The following is a 16,672-nucleotide window of genomic DNA, read 5'->3' on the forward strand; positions in this document are numbered from 1 at the left end:
CTCCGAAGATTTGGGCCCTCCTCTTAGACATTTGGGATGCTATGGTGGGGATTAGGATGCATCCTCTTGATTGGGTATTTGGTAAAGCTAAATATCATGGTCCAGCGCAACCTCATATGAAGATTTTGTTTCACTTTTTCAGATTTTGGGGTGGCTGGCATATTGGAATCACTCAAAATGTGTTCATTTTTGATACTGCCTCCAGCATCCAATGTCATGTTGCTAAGCTTAAGGGACTTCTCTAGTGGTAGCTTGATCTTATTTAGCATGCTGATATCTTGGTCAGAGATGACTTAGTTTCTTGGCATTGGGTGATCTCCTCAATGACATTGCCTTGACTTTTGTATTCTTCTATACTTATTAATGTGAAAGACAAATGCATCCTAGTATAAGGCTAACATCTAGAATCTAAAGATCTCTATGTGTAGGCTCCTCTCTCCATCTCTAGATTAGCACATGATGGGAGCCATGATGTGGTCCAAGGCTGCTCTACTAATATGTGGAGGGGTGAGTCTCTTGTGTTGTCTAGCAATGATAGCTACAGTAGTTCCTCTCTCCATGTCTAGATCAGCACATGATTAGAGCCATGATGTGGTCCATAGTTGCTCTACTAATGTGTCAAGGGGTGAGTCTTGTGTGTTGTCTGGGAATGATGGTTCTGATTTGACTATGGTATGGGCCCCCCAGTTGTCAACCAGGTGGTTGAGGTTACAATGCTTGACAAAGTGCAATGGCCCTATCTAGTGTAATTTCGCAATGTGGGGTAGGTGCAGTGTGGTGGGATGAATTTGTGTCTGCTGAACTTGTAGTGTCAGTGGGGTTTGATCTATGGAAGAAATCTGTCATTGCTCTTTGCTTGGGTCCCTCTGAGTGAGTTGGTCTCCTATCTTGTAGTAGTGTTATGCATCGCCTTTGGAGCTCCAAGAAAAAGAGACCTAGACATCCTCTGTTTTATGATATGCTCGTGGAAGACAGTCTTTTCAGAAAGGGACTTGGCATCCATCAGAGGATAGATTGCACACTAATTCCTTGTTGATGGTATCATTGGCTGTATCTCCCTTGCTCTATGGGACGTAAAAAGAAAGACCATTCCAAGCTCAATCGTATGGCCCGTCAGGGTCTGGTTTCTATTGCAGATGCAACCCTAATGGCCCAAAGCATGCTCATGTCTTTCTGCACAGCCAGGCGGGTTTTCTGGATTCCTTGCGGATACTATGATTTATGGGACATGACTCCAGGCTTTTGTAGAATCACCACCCCTTTCCCACTCTTGATTTGGATCACCCTTATAAAGATTTGAGACTCGCGGGTTGGTTGCATCTAGACCATGCTTGAGTGAATCATTTTTACCATCTCTTGATTAGGGATTGTTATTGGTTGGAGGCCAAGGCCAATGCTGTTTGGGGCTTACACATCAACAAGGAACAATGGAAATCAACTATCATGGGGATGGCTTAATAAGATTCCGTTCAAATGCAAAATCTTCCTTTGGAGAATGCTGATATGTGGCTTGTCCATTGCCTTCACCCTCTCTAGGTGCAGTATTTCAAATGGTAACTATTTCTTTTGTACTACCAGTGTGGAATCTTCCGAGTTGTAGATTCATCTCTTGTCCATTGGCTAGGAAGATACGGTCCATCCTGTCTGATATTTTGAGGGTTGTGGTGGGACCTTCCCTCCATCCATCTAATTTGGTCATTGGCTAGGGAAAATATCGCACTCCGACGCAGCCACATATGAAAATATTGGTTCACTTTCTTAGATTTTGGAGATGTTGGCACAATTGTGTCACCTAGAATGCTTTCATCTTTGATTTTGCCTCTAGGGTTCAAAGTCATCTTGCTAGAATGAAAGGTCTTCTTCATTGGCGGGTGGATCTTGTTCAGCATGTTGGCTTTCTCCCTAAGGAGGACTAAGTCCTTGGCATATGGCACTGTCTTCTGCTTGATTGCCACAACTCTTGTATCTTCTCACGTTTTTACTAATATAATTGACAAAGAGAGAGAGAGAGAGAGAGAGAGAGAGAGAGAGAGAGAGAGAGAGAGAGAGAGAGAGAGAGAGAGAAAGAGAGAGATAATTGACACAGAGCACAGTCTGGCCTGTGTCTTGGCTTCCCTGCTGCTAGGTGGACTTGCACATGCCATCGGATTGACCTACAACTTCCAACGTTGACCCCCTGCTCCAGAACATTTGGCCATGTAGCACACACAGATTGATCTGTCGTGTGCCCTTCTCTTCCTCCTGGGTCCGTTTCAGCCTTCAGCGAGCCCTCCCCCTGCACGCCTGTATTCTGTCATTGGTGAACACTCCTGCGCTGCGACCTGTGGTTCGTGTGGCGCCCTGATTTGCTCCTGAGGCACAGACGCTGCATAGGGACAAGGGACAGCTCTGCCCTGCCTCTGCGTGGACAGCCCTCACGTACCTAGGCAGCAACAGACCTGCTGTCTGGGCAGTCTTCAGTGCACTCTCTGAGCGCTCTTATACAGGCAGGTAACGACAGCACCATATTCAGACAGAAACGACGGATCTGCGCCTGGACTGAGGATTTCTGACGAGCAGAGCCTGCGGACCGGTCATTCTTCTATTGCACGTGCAATCTGCCCCTGTGCACCGATAAAGAGAGCAGATCTGCCCCCGTAGAGAGAGAGAGAGAGAGAGAGAGAGAGAGAGAGAGAGAGAGAGGGAGAGATGGAGGAGGAGCAGCGATGGCGGACCCCGTGACCTAGTGACCAGGTCGTCCTCTCTGCGCAGCCGCTGAACCCGTTGGTCGTTGCTGCGCCCGTCTGTACCTGCGCCCATCTGCACCTGTCCTTGCTACGCCTGTCGCAGGTACCGCCGCCCGTCTGTACCTGCACCTGTCAAGCGCGGCCCGTCGTCTGTACCTGCGCCCGCCTTCGTCCACGCCTCGCGTCTGCCCGCCTTTGTCAAATGCCGACGTCTGCCCCGCCTGTCAAATGCTGCCCGTCGCCTGTACCTGCAGCGCCTGACGTCTGATGTCTGCCCCGCCTCACGCCTCACGTTTGCCTCGCTTGTCAAACACTGCCCGTCGCCGGTACCTGCAGCGCCCTGCACCTCTGCACCGCCTGTGCCTGACCCCTTGGCGCCTGCCCCGTCGACGTCTGCTCTGTGCAAAGTGCTCCGCCTGCTGTCGACTGCTCTGCGTCAGCGTGCAGGCCTGGCGCAGCCACGTTTAAGCCTCACCTGTGTTTGACCCGTTAGCCGGCGCCCTGGTTCATCTCCGCGTGTCTGTCCTATTCTCCGTTGCAGTCTTGTTGCTGCAGCCGGGTGGTGCACTGATTTTGCAGTCCCGCCTCAGCTCAGAGAGAAGCATGGCTGGCCTGGATATGGCTTTTATTGAACAAACGGTGGCCGCCCTTGGTCCGGATTCTGATGCAGAGAAACTGGAGGATATGGTGCCGTGTACAGAGGAGATGCCGCCTGCTCCTGACTTTCAGCCTGCGGGTAAACGCTCCAAGCATACGCCCGAAGAGACAATCAGTCATCAGGATCGTTCTTATGCTCAGGTGGCCTCTGATTCTGTGGATTCGTAGGAGATTGATTGGGAGCACTTGCTGGAGTTTGCCAATACGTTGCTTGGCGACTATGTCCAGCATAATCATGAAGCTTTTTCTGACGCGGGAACTGAAGAGGTTCTGGAGGCAACGGTGGATCCGAAAACTGTCCTGTGCTCTTTTTGAGTGTTTTATGACCGTACAGTTATACTCTTCTTCACTGGCAGGATCCCAGTGCTTTCCCATATTCGCCAGTGGCTGCACCATTTACTGCAAGGGGAGTGTGTTGAGGAGATTTTTGTTGGGCCTCGAGGCTTCTATGAGGTGCTGTTGAACTCGGAGAAGCATCGGGCTGAGCTCTTCTCCAAACTACCATTGTTCTTTGATTGCCGTTTGGTCCATGTTGTGCCATGGCGCCCTATGGCAGACTTTCAGCGCCTGCTGCAACGTGAATGCCCGGTGTGGGTTGAGGTGTAAAATTGCCCGGCTGTCTATTGGCCATTGTTAAAGGATGCCATGGCCGTTGTGGGAACGGTGCTGGTCCCCCCAAGCCTAAGGGCAATGAATAGAAACCGTTTGTGTATGTTATGGGACACTACCAGGAAAAGGCCTGCGTGGCTGCGCCTTAATTGCTCTGGCATGCATCCTTTGCATTTTCGGTTCAAATGGGGTAACTTTGCGGGACACTGCTTTTCGTGTGGTAAATTGGGGCACTTTATGGCTGAATACCTAGAGAGGCAACCATCTTCAGATAATGTGCATGTTGTGCCGCCCAGGGATGACATGGTGCTTGATGCTCCATCACAGGAGGAAACCTAGCCATCCAGTGTTTTGGATAAAGGTAAACAACAGGTTTTGGGGTTGGATTCCCGTAGCAATGACTGGATCGAGGCATGTCCCAGAAAAGGTAAAAAGTTGGATGCTGCTTTGCCGGATTCTGGGCCTACTGTGTCACAGGATTCCATGCGCACGTATATGCGTAGGAAAGAAATGTTCTTTTCACAGCATGCTGCACGTACTATGGTTCCTTCTGCTCCTCGTAATCAGTCTACGAGGAAAGTATATACAGACGGTCCCAAGGGCCCGCCTGCTAAGTTGGCATTTGATTCTAGAGGCAATGTGATTACACCCTGGGATCGTCGTTATCCCCGCTCCATCCCCAAGACAGTGGATATCCCATCTACCTCTAAAGCTGGTCGACAGAATTCTTTTGCAGTGTTAGCTGATTTTCTGGACGACGGTGTCCTTGACATTCTAGCAGACAAGGTGAAATCGAGGCAAGCGGTGCCTCATATATGAAGATAGCCATGTGGAATGTGTGAGGCATTTGTTCTCGCCATAAGCAACATGCTATGTGGACTGTCTTGGATGAGAATCAATGGGATGCCTTGTGTGCGGTGGAGCACAAGAGTCACGGTGAAGCAGGAAAAGTTGTGGATTGCCATGGTTTTCGCTTGTTTTATGCAGGGACACATGCTGTGCATTATTCTGGTGTGCTTATGATTGTCCATGAGAAATATCAGCCTGTTCTTATTATAAATGATGTACAGGGCTGCTTTGTGGTAATTGAAATTTTATTTGAAGGAGAGATCTTATGGTTGCTGAGCCTCTATGCTCCGAATGACCCTTTATCTTGCCGGGATCTTTGGAAGACTTCGCAGAGCTCCATGTCACTTGGCAGAAGGGGTTTCTTGATGGGAGATTTCAATATGTGTGTTGACTCTTCACAGTCCACTTCAGGGCATTCGGTGATGGATGCTCCGGAAAGTCGGGCGTGGAATGCCTTTGCTCTTGCGGCACTTAAGCAAGATCTATGGTCTTGGTTACAACCTTCATCTCCAGGGTTTACTTTCCATTCCGTAGAGTATGCATCTACATGGTCGCGGTTGGACTGAATGTACATCATGCAGGATGATGATTTTCTTCCTGAGGTGCTGGAAATGAAAGTCTTGCAGCAGTATGCCTTGTCGGACCATTTCCCTCTCCAGCTTGAGATATTGGCACAACCCATTGCACCCTTTATGCAGTTGCTGGATAGACTCCCTTTACGTTTCAACTCGTCTTATTTGAAGCATTCAATCTTTTAGGGCTACATGCAGCAATTGATTGAGAGATTTTTATTGGACTTTGCCTCTGAGGGCACAGTTTCTTTTGAACGACTGCTCTCTAATGTGCAACGGGTTGCTCGCCAGCATGGGATACATCATGCCTCTCTTTGTCGGCGGCGTCGACATGCAGCGGAAGGCTTACTGGCTTTGGTTCGTTCGCTACTGGTGGATACCCCAGATGATGAATTTCTGTTATCATTGGCGCAGCGTTTGGCCGATCTTATTAAAGAATTTCAGTTGAAATCCTATCAGCAGGCCAAATTGCACAATTTGACTGACAATTTGCAAGATAGTGCTTGTCAGACTCATAAGTTCTTTCGCGCCTTGCATGCTTTTCCTGCTCGAGAAAATATGACCAAACTCCAGGATTTAGAAGGTCACATGGTCACTGATCCGCACACCATTGTCAATATGTGCAGGAATTATTTTCGGGATCTTCTTGGTTCTTCTCCATCGCCTTCTGACCAGGTTACGTATGCACGTTCAGTCTTCTATGAACTGGTCCGCCATCAGGTTCCACTTGATATGCGAGCTACTTTGGAGGCAGATATTTGTGAGGAGGAGGTTATGGATGTTTTGTTACATCTGCCTAAGGATAAAAGCCCTAGCTGGGATGGTCTCACCAATGAATTCTTTGAGAGCTTGGCTACCCAACTGGTGAAGCCATTGGTGGCTATGTTTCAGCAGGTTTGGGAAACAGGGGTCATGCCTTCCTCATTGAAAGAAGGCCTTATCAAACTGCTTCCAAAGGTTCCTTTGCCGTCAATGTTGCAACAGTGGAGACCAATTTCATTGATGGGCTCAATGTATAAAATCTTTTCCAAAGTACTGGCGAATCGGCTCCATAAGCACCTTCCAGCTATTGTGAATCCTCTTCAATATGGTTTCATTAAGGGCCACAACATTCGGCATAATATCTTAAATGTGCAAATGGCCATTGACTATGCAAGGCACTCCAGTCAGGAAGTGGTATTGATTCAATTGGATCTGGAAAAGGCCTTTGACTATTTAGGCTGGTCTTTCATTGCAGAACTTATATCTGCTATGGGTTTTGGTACTCGGATGTCCCGATTGATCTACACCATTAGTGGTGCGGCTTCTTCGCGCGTTATGCTCAATGGTGGTGTTACAGCGCCATTTGTCCTTGCACGCTCGGTGAGATAGGGCTGCCCTTTGAGTCCTCTCTTCTTTGCCCTGGCGACCCACCCGGTTCTTTCAATGTTATCTTCAATGGCAGCTTCTGATCAGCTGGCCGGATTGTCTCTTCCTTTGGGGCAGCACTTCATTAGCCAATCTTTGGCTGATGATAGCTTTATGATTTTGCGTGTAGACAAGGACAACATTTGCAAGGTATAAGATGTTTGGACACTCTTTGGTCATGCTTCGGGTCTTCGCATCAATGCCTTCAAATCAGCCATTCTCAAGTGCACGGAGTCGGATTTATAGTCATTGGGCTGGCAGGGTCAGGTTGTTCCCCGTGGCTCCATTGTCAGGCATCTCGGGTACCCGTTGGGTGTTGATGTTCGGCCAAAGCAACTACTAGAGTGGATTTCACAGAAACTGGAAGCTAAGTTTATGTATTGGAAGTCGCAAGCGTGGCCCTTCCATGTCTGCCTCAAAGTGGCGCAGACAATTATGCTGCCAATGCTCACATATTTCTTGCCATTGCTGCCGTGGACTCCTAATACTTTGAAGGCTCTCACTCACCCTATTCGTTTCATGTTATGGAAGAAGGATTCATTGCACGCAGGTATTTCGTGGATTTCGTGGTCACATACATGTACCCCCAAACGCCTGGGTGGTGCGGCTATTTTGGATGCTAAAACTCGTATGCTGGCTCTTCGTTGGTCTCTTTTTTGTGCTATGTGCATGGATCATCACCCATGGACCATTATAGCCCGTTATTTTTTGGAGGACAGCGGGCTTCGGCATGGCAATACACAAATTCGGGGCTCTTGGTGGCATGTTCTTAATGCAGACTCTCGGTTTTCCAGCCCCTCCTCTTCTCTGTTATTGCATTTGGTCGGCTCCTGGAAAGTGGTGCTCCAAAAGGCGAGTTGGCATCCAGCGGAGGACCACTTGCATACCAACTCCTTTCAACTGGAATTGTTGGGAGTCTCGAGATTACTTTCATGGGAAGACAAACATGAGCTTCGACCAAAATTTAACCGCATGGCCCGTCTGGGTGTGACTTCAGTTGCGGATGCCACCCTTGCCAGTCGTAATGTCTTCGCATCGTTTCGTATGGCCAGGAGACTTTTTAGAGTCCTGCGTGGATACCATGACTTATGGGAGCAGCTTTTGTTGGTGCTTCAGGGCAGGCAACCTTTTCCTGCCCTTGCGGTGGATTGTCCTTGGCAGGACTGGGACCTTGCAGGCCGGTTGAGTCTGGAAAAGGCCTCTACTAATCAGGTGTATCATCTTCTGATTAAAGATCATCAATTGCTGGGTGTTAAAGCTAATATTGTATGGGGATTGCGGAAATCTCAGTCATGGTGGAAGGCAACTGTGATGGAGGGCTGGCTGAATAAGACAACTTTCAAATGTAAGGTCTTTCTTTGGCGGGTGATGATTGGTGGTCTTCCTCTTGCCTCGGCCCTTTCCAAGCCTCGAATCTCGAATGGCAATTGTTTCTTCTGTACCACTACTGTGGAATCGGCCCGGCATCGATTTATTTCTTGCCTGCTCGCCAGGAAGATCTGGTCTCTCTTGTCACAGGTTTGGCGTACAGTGGTGGGGTCCTCTCTAACCCCTTTCGATTGGGTTTTTGTGCGGCCAAAATACCCCACACCGCCACAGTTGCATATAAAGATCTTGTTCCACTTTTTCAGTTTCTGGGGATGTTGGCACAATTGGACCACTCGGAATGCCTTTCTTTTTGATTCGGCCTCTAATGTACCGAAACACATTGCCCGGCTTAAAGATCTCTTGCATTGGCAGATAGATCTCATTCGGCACTCGGACTTGCTCCCTTGGGAGGAGTTGCTTCCCTGGCATATGGCAATTTCCTTTGGGTCTTTGCCATGACTTGTGTAATTTTTTTGTAGCCTAGTACTGGGATCTTACACACGTTGGCTTAGAGCCCTCGTGTATCTTGTAATTAAGAAAACTTGTGCCTTTTTTTCGTAATTAATACAATTACCTTTTACGAAAAAAAAGAGAGAGAGAGAGAAGGTGCATCTGTCCTGCACAAGTGGTCATACAACATGGCTGGTCTGGATATGGCTTTTATCGACCAAACGGTGGCAGCCCTTGGTCTGGATTCTAATACAGAGGAACCAGAGGATATGGTTCCTTGCAGAGAGGAGATGCCTCCTGGTCCTGACTTCCAGCCTGCGGGCAAATGCACCAAGCATACTTCAGAAGAGACAATGGATCATCAGGAACGTTCTTATGCTCAGGTTGCCTCTGATTCTATGGATTCTCAGGATGTTGACTGGGAGCATTTACTGGAGTTTGCCAACACTCTGCTTGGCGATTATGTCCAACATAATCATGAAGCTTTTTTTGACGCTGGAACTGAAGATGTTCTAGAAGCCATTGTGGACCCGAAAAATGTCTTGCGCTCATTTTCGGCGTTTTATCACTGTGCTGTTATTCTCTTCTTCACTGGTAGGATCCCGAAGCTTTCCCATATTCGCCAGTGGTTGCACAATCTACTACAAGGGGAGTGTGTTGAGAAGATTTTTGTTGGGCCCCGAGGCTTCTATGAGGTGCTGTTGAAATTTGAGAAGCATCGTGCTAATCTCCTGTCTAAACTGCCATTGTTCTTTGATCGCCGTTTGCTCCATGTTGTGCCATGGCGCCCAATGGCAGATTTTTAGCGCCTGCTTCAACGTGAATGCCCGGTGTGGGTTGAAGTGGAAAATTGTCCACCGGCTGTCTATTGGCTACTCTTAAAGGATGCCATGGCCGTTGTGGGCACTGTTCTGGTCCCCTCGAGCCTAAGGGCCATGAATCGTAACTGTTTGTGTATGTTATGGGACACTGCTAGGAAAAGGCCTGCTTGGTTATGTCTTAATTGCTTTGGCATGCATCCTTTGCACTTTCGTTTGAAATGGGGCAACTTTGCAGGGCATTGCTTTTCGTGTGGAAAATTGGGACATATTATGGCCGAATGCCCAAAGAAGCAACCGACTTCAGATGCTGAGCATGTTGTGCTGCCCATGGAAGATATGGTGCTTGATGCTCTGTCGCAGGATGCAACCCAGCCACCTAAAGTTTTGGATAAAGGTAAACAACATGTTTCGGGTTTGGATTCCCGTGGCAATGAATGGGTAGATGTGCGTGCAAAAAAAGGTAAAAGGTTTGATGCTGGCCTGGCGGATACTGGGACTAATGCTTCACAAGATTCCATGCGCACTTATATGCGCAGGAAAGAAATGTTGTCTTCAGAGCGCACTGCTCCTGCTATGGTTTCTTCTACTCCCCGTAATCAGTCTACTAGGAAAGTATATACGGACGGTCCAAATGGCCCATCTACTAAGTTGGCTTTTGATACTAGAGGTAATGTGATTACCCCATGGGATCGTTGTTCTTCCCGTTCCATCCCCAAGACAGTGGATATACCGTCTAGCTCTAAATCTGGCCGTCAAAACTCTTTTGCCGCGTTAGCTGATTTTTTGGATGAGGGAGTCCTTCACATTCTAGTAGAAAATGTTAAATCAAGGCAAGCTGTGCCTTGTTCCCGATTTCCTTTTTTGAACACACATGAAGATAGCCACGTGGAATGTGCGAGGCATTTGTTCTCGCCATAAGCAACATGCCATGTGGACGGTATTGCATGAGAATTAGTGGGATGTCTTGTGTGTTGTTGAGCACAAGAGTCACGGTGAAGCAGGAAAAGTTGTGGATTGCCATGGGTTTCGCTTGTTTTATGCAAGGACACATGCCATGCATTATTTTGGTGTGCTTATGATTGTACATGAGAAATATCAGCTTGTTCTTATTAAAAATGATGTACATGGTCGTTTTGTGGTGATTGAAGTTTTATTTGAAGGAGAGATCTTATGGTTGCTTGGCCTCTATGCTCCGAATGACCCTTTATCCCGGCGGGATCTTTGGAATACTTTGTAGACCTCCTTGTCACTTGGCAGACGGGGTTTTTTGTTGGAGGATTTTAATATGTGTGTTGATTCTTCACAGTCCACATAAGAGCATTCGGTGATGGACGCTCCGGAAAGTCGTGTGTGGAATGCGTTTGCTCTTGCTGTACTTAAGCAAGATCTCTGGTCTTGGCTACACCCTTCTTCTACAGGGTTTACTTTCCATTCTGCCCAGTATGCAACTACATGGTCGTGGTTGGACCGCATGTACATCATGCAGGATGATGATTTTCTTCCTGAGATGCTGGAAATGAAAGTGTTGTAACAATATGCCTTGTCAGACCATTTCCCTCTACAGCTTGAGATGCTTGCACAACCTATTGCACCTTTTAAGCAATTTTTGGATAGACTTCCTTTGCGTTTTAACTCGTCTTATTTGAAGCGTTCAATCTTTCAAGGCTATATGCAGCAATTGATTGATAGATTTTTATTGGACTTCCCCTCTGAGGGCAATGCTTCTTTTGAACGATTGCTGTCTAATGTGCGGCGGGTTGTTCGGCAGTATGGGATCCATCATGCCTCTCTTTGTCGGCGGCGTCGACAAGCAATGGAGGACTTATTGGCTTTAGTTCGTTCTCTACTGGTGGACACTCCAGATGATGTATTTTTGTCGCCATTGGCGATGCGTTTGGCTGATCTTATTAAAGAGTTTCAGTTGAAATCTTATCAGCAGGCCAAATTGCAAAATTTGACTAAGAATTTGCAAGATAGTACTTGTCAGACTCATAAATTCTTTCGAGCTCTACATGCATCTCCTGCTCGAGAAAATATGACTAGACTCCAAGATCCAGAAGGTCGAATGGTCATTGATCCTCAAACTATTGTGAATATGTGCAGGAATTATTTTCTAGACCTTCTTGGTTCTTCTCCTTCACCTTCTGACCAAGTTACTCATGCACGTTCAGTTTTCTATGATCTGGTCCGCTATTAGGTTCCACTTGATATGCAAATTACTTTGGAGACAGATATTTGTGAGGCTGAGGTTATGGATGTTTTGTTACACCTGCCTAAGGATAAAAGTCCCGGTTGGGATGGTCTCACCAATGAATTCTTTGAGGTTTTTGCTACCCAACTGGTGAAACCATTGACGACTATGTTTCAACACGTTTGGGAAACGGGGTTCATGCCTTCCTCATGGAAAGAAGGTCTTATTCAACTGCTTCCAAAAGTTCCTTCGCCGTCAATGTTGAAACATTGGAGACCAATTTCTTTGATGGGTTCGATGTATAAAATCTTTTCCAAAGTGATGGCGAATCGGCTCCACAAGCATTTTCCGGCCATTGTGCATCCTCTTCAATATGGTTTCATTAAGGCGTGAAACATTCTGCATAATATCTTGAATGTGCAAATGGCTATTGACTATGTAAGGCACTCTAATCAGGAAATGGTATTGATTCAATTGGATCTGGAAAAGGCTTTTGACTATTTAGACTGGTCTTTCATTGCAGAGCTACACCATTAGTGCTACGGCTTCTTCGCGAGTTATTCTAAATGGAGGTGTTACCGAGCCATTGTCCTTGCACGCTTTGTGAGACAGGGTTGCCCTTTGAGTCCTCTCTTCTTTGCCCTTGCGACTCATCCGGTTCTTTCGATGTTATCTTCTATGGCAGCTTCAACTTAGTTGGCTGGATTGTCGCTTCCTTTTGGGCAGCACTTCATTAGTCAATCTTTGGTTGATGACAGTTTTATGATTTTGCGTGCGCACAAGGATAATCTTCGCAAAGCATTAGATGTTTGGACGCTCTTTGGTCAGGTGCTTGGTCTTCATATCAATGCTTTCAAATCAGCCATTCTCAGTTGCACGGAGTTAGATTTACAGTCATTGGGCTGGCAGGGGCTGGTTGTTCCCCGTGGTTCCATTGTCAGGCATCTTGGGTACCCTTTGGGTGTTGATGTTCGGCCAAAGCAACTACTAGAGTGGATTTCACAGGAACTGGCAGCTAAGTTTCTGTATTGGAAGTTGCAGGCTTGGCCCTTCCATGTTCGCCTCAAAGTGGCTGAGACAATTATGTTGCGAATGCTCACATATTTCTTGCCATTGCTGCCTTGGATTACTACTACTTTGAATGCTCTTACTCAGTACATTCGTTTCATGCTATGGAAGGACTCCTTGCATGCAGGCATTTCATGGATTTCTTGGCCGCATGCATGTACCGCCAAACGCATGGGTGGTGGGGCTATTTTGGATGCCGAAACTCATATGCTGGCTCTTCGTTGGTCTCTTTTTCGTGCCATGTGCTTGGATCATCACTCGTGGGTCGTTATAGCTCATTATTTTCTTGAGGATCACGGGCTTGTACATGGTAATACACAAATTCGGAGCTCCTGGTGGCATGTTCTTAATGCAGACTCTCGGTTTTCTAGTCCTTCCTCATCGCTGCTTGCTCATTTGGTCTGCTCCTGGAAATTGGTTCTCCAGAAGGCGCGTTGGCATCCAGTGGAGAACTGCTTATATACTAACTCTTTTCAATTGGAATTGTTGGTAGTCTCGCGATTACTTTCTTGGGAAGGCAAACATGAGCTTAGACCAAAATTTAACCGCATGGCACGTTTGGGCTTGACTTCAGTTGCAGATACCACCCTTGCCAGTCGCAATGGTTTGATATCGTTTCATACAGCCAGGAGGCTTTTCAGAATCCCTCGTGGATACTGTGATTTATGGGAACAGCTTTTGTTAGTGCTCTAGAGTAGGCAACCCTTTCTTGGCCTTGCTTTGGATTGTCCTTGGCAGGACTGGGACCTTGTAGGTCGATTGAATTTGGAAAAGGCCTCAGCTAACCAGGTGTATCATCTTTTGGTTAAAGATCATCAATGGCTGGTTACTAAAGCTAATACTGTATGGGGATTGCGGAAATCTCAGTCATGGTGGAAGGCAACTGTGATGGAGGGCTGGTTGAACAAGACACCTTTCAAATGCAAGGTCTTTCTTTGGAGGGTGATGATTGGTGGTCTTCCTCTTGCTTCAGCCCTTTCCAAGCGTCCAATCTCTAACGGCAATTGTTTCTTTTGCACCACTATTGTGGAATCGGCCCGTCATCGATTTATTTCTTGCCTTCTCGCTAAGAATATCTGGTCACTCTTGTTAGCGGTTTGGCGAGCAGTGGTTGGTTTCTCGCTAAGCCCTTTTGATTGGGTTTTGGTACGGCCCAAATACCCCACACCAGCATAGTCGCATATGAAGATCTTGTTTCACTTTTTTAGATACTGGGGCTGCTGGCACAATTGGGCCACTCGGAATGCCTTTCTTTTTGATTCGACCTTCAATAATCCGGGACATATTGCGAGGCTTAAAGGTCTTAAGGATGCTTGACGTGGTTTTGTGGACATGGGGGTGTTGAGTGAGTCCTCCTGATCTGATAGCTGTCTAATGGAGGTGGTGGTGGTGGCTTTGCCATGACTTCCGTAACTGTTTTGTTGTTTAGTACTGAGATTTTACACACGATGGCTTAGAGCCATCGTGTATCTTGTAATCATGTAATTAATAGAATTACATTTTACGAAAAAAAAAGGAGATAATTCAGAGAGAGAGAGAGAGAGAGAGAGAGAGAGAGAGAGAGAGAGAGTGGAATAACTGCTGTCTCACTTGCCTTGAAGGAAAAGTCCAGGTTGGGATGGGGTTCCTAATGAGCTGTTTTCAGCTTGTGTTCAATTGCTTAGGGACCCATTAACTCGCCTGTGTCAGCACGTGTGGAACTCTGGTATGATGCCTTTAGATTGGAAGATTGCTGTCATTAGGTTGTTGCCCAAGGTTCCCTCTCTAACCTCTTTGAAACAATGGAGACCCATTTCAGTTATGGGGTCATTATATAAAATCTTCTCCAAAATTATTGCCAACAGATTGGAGAAAGTATTTCTGCACCTCATTCATCCACGTCAATACGGTTTCATTAAAGGTCGGAATATAATGCACAACATTTTGAATGTCCAACTGGGAATTGATTTTGCGAAAGCTTCTAGCTAGCAGGTTATTATGCTTCAGCTGGATATTGAGAAGGCATTTGATCATGTTAGCTGGTCATTTTTGTGGCAATTAATGTCTACAATGGGTTTTGGGCCCCGTATGATTTCTCTAGTTGATACCATCAGTCAGGGTGCTGTGGCTCATATTGCTCTTAATGGAGGGATTACGGAGGAAATTGCCTTATCTCGGTCTCTTCGGCAAGGCTGTCCTCTCAGCCCATTGCTGTTTGCTTTGGTAACTCACCAGATGCTCTCATTATTGGATAAGTTGGCAGCTAAAGGTGAGATAGTTGTCTTAACTCTTCCCTGCGGTGACCAGCTTGTGAGTCAACCTTTGGGAGATGATTCTTTCATGTTCCTTAAGGTGGATCGCACTAATGTTAATTAGGCAATGGTGGCCTGGAATTTGGTTGCTTTGGCATCAGGTCTTCACATTAATACTCAGAAATCTACCCTTCTCTTCTGTACGAAGAATGATCTGCAGGCCTTGGGATGGAATGGAATTGTGATCCCAAGGGCCAATATAACCAGACACTTGGGATATCCTATTGGTGTGGAGGTTGCTCCCCGTGCCTTGTTGGATTGGATGGCCTCTCGAATTCATGACAGGTTCATGTACTGGAAATCTCAGAGTTGGCATCTGCATGTCAGACTAAAAGTGGCTCAATGCATTATGATCAGTATGATTTCATTCTTTCTGCCATTGCTTCCTTGGACTAAGAAGTCCCTTTTGGATTTGGTCCAGGCTATCAGATTTATGCTGTGGAAAAAGAAAGGCAATCGTTTGGGTCAGGTATGGATCTCCTGGCAGCATGTGACTACTCCGAAAAGGATGGGGGGTGCAGCTTTGTTGGATGTTACTTTGCATATGGCCGCTTTGAGGCTATCTCTTTTGCAGAGTCTATGTATTAAGTGTCATCCTTGGTCATATATTACTAAATTCTTCATCGAAAAGATTGGCATCTCTCATGGTAGCACGGTTATTCATGCTTCCTGGTGGCATGAGCTTAACTCTACAAGGCCTATTAAGGTCTCCCAGTCTTTTCTCCTTTCTCATTTGATTGTTTCCTGGCAGGAGATGCTTTGTTTTGTTGTTTGGCGTCCTCTGGATATTCGTAAGGAGGAAAATTTGTTGCAAGGAGAAGTACTGGCTTCGTCAAGGTTATTGGATTGGCTACAAAAAGATTTGTAGCGAGACAAGTTTAATAGGATGGGTAGGTTGGGGTTGAAGATAGTCCGTGATGGTGTTATTCTTGGGCAGCCCCGTCTTTGTTCTTTCAGGCATATTCGTCAGTACTTTAGGGTGCCTCGTGGATATAGTGACATTTGGTCGTCCATACACGACAGTCTCAAGAGGTTCTCTCCTTTTCCTGCATTATAGCCATTGGATCCATGACGTGACTGGATGTTTGTGCTTCTTGATGATTTTGAGAAAAGGTTAGCCAATCAGATATATCATTAGATGGTGGAAGCTAAGAGATGGGTCATGGGGAAAGTTAATAAGGTATGACATCTTAGGGATAACAAAAAGAAGTGGCGGGAAAGATTTATCCAACTTTGGAAGTCTAAGGTTCTGAATCAGGGTGAAGTGTTCATGTGGAGGCTGCTCACTGGGGGTCTTTCAACGGGAGAAGTGCTCCATGCTTGAAAGATCTCTGCAGGTCGTCGTGTTTTCTGCACTACATGTGATGAGACATTGCTTCACCTCTTTGTCTCTTGCCCTGTTGCGTGACAGATCTGGAATTTCATTTTCCAAGTGTGGTTCTCGGTAACTCAGCACCGCATACCAATTCGTTCGTGGACTATAGGTAATATGTCCTCTTTGCCTTTTTTGCATTCGGATTGTTCCTGTCTATTCCATCTCGTTAGATGGATAGCCCTATGGCATATATGGCATACTCTCAATGCCTTTATTTTTGATTCAGCATCAAGCATCCATGGGCATGTGGCCCGTGTGCATGGATTAGTGTTATGGCAAATCTCTTCT

General features: G+C 46.5%; 1 protein-coding gene across 10 annotated transcripts in view; it reads left to right on the plus strand.

The window, feature by feature from the left end:
- Positions 1–16,672, plus strand: part of LOC148024742 (uncharacterized) — a 267,919-nt gene that overhangs the window by 46,323 nt on the left and 204,924 nt on the right. The gene's annotated exons all lie outside the window — the stretch shown is intronic.

Source organism: Lygodium microphyllum, chromosome 15, assembly GCF_053477565.2.
Source record: "Lygodium microphyllum isolate KBCC chromosome 15, Lygodium_microphyllum_v1.1.10, whole genome shotgun sequence".
Classification (NCBI taxonomy): Eukaryota; Viridiplantae; Streptophyta; class Polypodiopsida; order Schizaeales; family Lygodiaceae; genus Lygodium; species Lygodium microphyllum.